General features: G+C 45.7%; 1 non-coding gene across 1 annotated transcript; it reads left to right on the top strand.

Annotated features, from left to right (window-relative positions):
- Nucleotides 1-231: 231 nt before the first annotated feature.
- Trnat-ugu (transfer RNA threonine (anticodon UGU)) lies at nucleotides 232-306 on the top strand. Its single transcript has one exon. It is a non-coding gene; the product is annotated as a tRNA-Thr (tRNA).
- Nucleotides 307-4,651: the final 4,345 nt, after the last annotated feature.

Genomic DNA, 4,651 nt, shown 5'->3' with positions numbered 1-4,651 from the left:
TATATATATATATATATATATATATAGCTCACCGGCCATTTGACCATCTTATTCTGTGCGGATGCACAAACAGTGCCAGAACTCTTACGGGAATCGGCAGTAAAGCAGCGAGTAATGAGTATAATGGCCAGGGGCGCTATGAATATAGTGCGGGACAGTAATAAGTTGCGAATGTGGGTCTCACGGGAGGCGTGGCGCAGATAAGTCGCTGCAGTCGCGCTATTCATCTGTGCCCACGGTGGCTCAGATGGATAGAGCGTCTGCCATGTAAGCAGAAGATCCCGGGTTCGAGTCCTGGTCGGGGCACACATTTTCGACTGTCCCCGTTGACTTTTCAAGTAGGCTGTTTAGGTTTTTATATTGGTAACGCCACGTAGCGCTCTGTATGAAAATCACTGGCTGTGCTGTGTGCAGTCTGTGGGTGGTTGGCATTGTTGTAATATTCGCTATTGTAGCGTTGTGCAGTTGGAGGTGAGCCGCCAGCAGTGGTGGATGTGGGGAGAGAGATGGCGGAGTTTTGAAAGCGGATGATCTGGACGTGTGTCCATCAGAGACAGTAAATTTGTAAGACTGGATGTCATGAACTGATATATATATATAATGACTTTTGAACACTATTAAGGTAAATACATTGTTTGTTCTCTATCAAAATCTTTCATTTGCTAACTATGCCGATCAGTAGTTAGTGCCTTCAGTAGTTTCGCTGTATTGCAGTATAATCCAGAAAGTAAAACTTGTGAATGAGTTCAACTTGTCGAAAGCGTATTACAGAGCGTTCATTTTCCCAGCACCAGCGCCAGGATCCAAAAGTCTACTATCAACAATTGGATATTTATTATACCGTGAGAATATTGTTTCGAATGAAAAACACCCCACAGTTGCACTAATTATGTTTATACTACATCTTGACCATGGTTTGAACTATAATAATATAATATTCTTTAGAAGACATAAGCTTTTAAAAATGAAAAACGTCTGAGCCCAGCGACTGCGCCACCATCAATACAATAAAATAACTTCAACAGACATAAGCCTGTGTCGATCGTAAGTAAAACTACATAGGGCACCGTATGTCCTCCGCCACTACACTTTGGATGTAGTGACAGAGGTCATACGGTGCTTTATGTAGTTTTACTTACGATCGACACAGGCTTACGTCTGTTGAAGTTATTTTATTGTGTTGATTGTGACGCAGTCGCTGGGCTAAGACGTTTTTCATTTTTAAAAGCCTATGACTTCTGAAGAAGACTATATTATTATAGTTGAAACCATGGTCAAGATGTAGTATAAACATAATTAGTGCAACTAAAATGGTTCAAATGGCTCCGAGCACTATGGGACGTAACTTCTGAGGTCATCAGTCCCCTAGAACTTAGAACTACTTAAACCTAACTAACCTAAGGACATCACACACATCCATGCCCGAGGCAGGATTCGAACCTGCGACCGTAGCGGTCGCGCGGTTCCAACCTGTAGAGCCTAGAACCGCTCGGCCACCCCGGCCGGCAATTAGTGCAACTGTGGGCTGTTTTTCATTCGAAACAATTTCGTAACGGTTGCTGCTATTGCTGCCATGATGAAAATAATGAAACTGTGAGAATATTTTCAAGGTAAAATACAGCGCACCAACATTACCATTTGAAGAAAGTGGAATGGGATTAGGAGATACTGACGCAAAACTCAAAGCATTGCTAGTTCACAATGCCCTTAAAAGATGAAAATTCAGTCCTACTAGCCAGATAAGAGTACTTCTGAAAGCTGTTCAGCCAAAAAGCCAAGTGGCAACCGTCAATTTTGGCAAAATACATTCAAAGTTCAGATTTCTTAGAACTGCATAGCCGAGAACAGTTACGTAACCCAAGAAGATAAAATGACCAGTGCAAACAGATGGTACCATCAATTTGAAAAAACATTCACGTCCTAACAGAATGGAAAATAAATACTCTAATGTCAATTGGCATAGGCTGAAGAAGGACATGCACACCAAACAGCTTACGTCAAATGTCAGGACAGAATGGTACAAAGTTGTCAATAAAACGATTCCAGTGTCCACAAAGCTATAATCTATTCATCTTGCGGATAGTGGATAGTGGACAGTGGATCAAACTTGTTTCTTAACGCTGAAATTGAAATTAATGGACAATATCAAGCACAATAAATACACTCCTGGAAATTGAAATAAGAACACCGTGAATTCATTGTCTCAGGAAGGGGAAACATTATTGACACATTCCTGGGGTCAGATACATCACATGATCACACTGACAGAACCACAGGCACATAGACACAGGCAACAGAGCATGCACAATGTCGGCACTAGTACAGTGTATATCCACCTTTCGCAGCAATGCAGGCTGCTATTCTCCCATGGAGACGATCGTAGAGATGCTGGATGTAGTCCTGTGGAACGGCTTGCCATGCCATTTCCACCTGGCGCCTCAGTTGGACCAGCGTTCGTGCTGGACGTGCAGACCGCGTGAGACGACGCTTCATCCAGTCCCAAACATGCTCAATGGGGGACAGATCCGGAGATCTTGCTGGCCAGGGTAGTTGACTTACACCTTCTAGAGCACGTTGGGTGGCACGGGATACATGCGGACGTGCATTGTCCTGTTGGAACAGCAAGTTCCCTTGCCGGTCTAGGAATGATAGAACGATGGGTTCGATGACGGTTTGGATGTACCGTGCACTATTCAGTGTCCCCTCGACGATCACCAGTGGTGTACGGCCAGTGTAGGAGATCGCTCCCCACACCATGATGCCGGGTGTTGGCCCTGTGTGCCTCGGTCGTATGCAGTCCTGATTGTGGCGCTCACCTGCATGGCGCCAAACACGCATACGACCATCATTGGCACCAAGGCAGAAGCGACTCTCATCGCTGAAGACGACACGTCTCCATTCGTCCCTCCATTCACGCCTGTCGCGACACCACTGGAGGCGGGCTGCACGATGTTGGGGCGTGAGCGGAAGACGGCCTAACGGTGTGCGGGACCGTAGCCCAGCTTCATGGAGACGGTTGCGAATGGTCCTCGCCGATACCCCAGGAGCAACAGTGTCCCTAATTTGCTGGGAAGTGGCGGTGCGGTCCCCTACGGCACTGCGTAGGATCCTACGGTCTTGGCGTGCATCCGTGCGTCGCTGCGGTCCGGTCCCAGGTCGACGGGCACGTGCACCTTCCGCCGAACACTGGCGACAACATCGATGTACTGTGGAGACCTCACGCCCCACGTGTTGAGCAATTCGGCGGTACGTCCACCCGGCCTCCCGCATGCCCACTATACGCCCTCGCTCAAAGTCCGTCAACTGCACATGCGGTTCACGTCCACGCTGTCGCGGCATGCTACCAGTGTTAAAGACTGCGATGGAGCTCCGTATGCCACGGCAAACTGGCTGACACTGACGGCGGCGGTGCACAAATGCTGCGCAGCTAGCGCCATTCGACGGCCAACACCGCGGTTCCTGGTGTGTCCGCTGTGCCGTGCGTGTGATCATTGCTTGTACAGCCCTCTCGCAGTGTCCGGAGCAAGTATGGTGGGTCTGACACACCGGTGTCAATGTGTTCTTTTTCCATTTCCAGGAGTGTAATTAAACTATACAATATTACGGGTTTAAGTTTGTAAGGTCTTGACATTGGCTGAGAAACTGTTAAACTGAGCGCTCTTCATTGTGCAACAAATATTATTTAACACTGTAAATTAAATTTTAGGTAATGGACAATATTGCACACAATAATTAATACACAAAATCTTACTGTATTAAGATTATTCCTCACAATCGTCTTCTAACCAAACTGCGTGTCTATGGAATGTTGCCTCATTTGTGCGACTGGATTCGTGATTTCCTGTCAGAAAGGTTACAGTTCGTAGTAATAGACGGAAAGTCATCGAGTAAAACAGAATTAATATCCGGCGTTTCCCAATGAAGTGTTATAAGCCCTCTATTGTTCCTGACCTATATAACGGCATAGGAGACAATCTGAGTAGCCGTCTTAGACTGATTGCAGATGATGCTGTCATTTACCGTGTTTTTAAGTCATCAGATGACCAGAACGAATTGCAAAATGATTTAAATAAGGTATCTGTATGGTGCGAAAAGTGGCAATTGACCCTGAATAAAGAAAAGTGTGAAGTTATTCACATGAGTACTAAAACAAATCCGCTAAATTTCGATTACGCGATAAGTCACACAAATCTGAAGGCTGTAAATTCAACTAAATACTTAGGGATTACAATTACAAATACCCTAAATTGGAAAGATCACATAGATAATGTTGTGGGTAGAGCCAACCAGAGGCTGCGATTCGTTGGCAGAACACTTAGAAGGTGCAGCAGGTCTACTAAAGAGACTGCTTACACCACGCTTGTCCGCCATATTCTGGAGTATTGCTGTGCGGTGTGGAATCCGCATCAGATAGGACTGACGGATGACATCGAAAAAGTACAAAGAAGGGCAGCTCGTTTTGTATCATCGCGAAGTAGGGGAGATAGTGCCACAGACATGATACGTGAATTGGAGTGGCAAGTATTAAAACAAAGGCGTTTTTCGTTGCGACAGGTTCTTCTTTTGAAATTTCAATTACCAGTTTTCTCCTCCGATTGCCAAAAGATTCTGTTGGCACCCACCTGCATAGGGAGAAATGTTCATCACGATA

This window comes from Schistocerca cancellata, chromosome 9 (genome assembly GCF_023864275.1).
Source record: "Schistocerca cancellata isolate TAMUIC-IGC-003103 chromosome 9, iqSchCanc2.1, whole genome shotgun sequence".
Taxonomy (NCBI): domain Eukaryota; kingdom Metazoa; phylum Arthropoda; class Insecta; order Orthoptera; family Acrididae; genus Schistocerca; species Schistocerca cancellata.
Note: the sequence above shows the minus strand (reverse complement) of the source record. Positions and strands in the feature narration are given on the sequence as shown.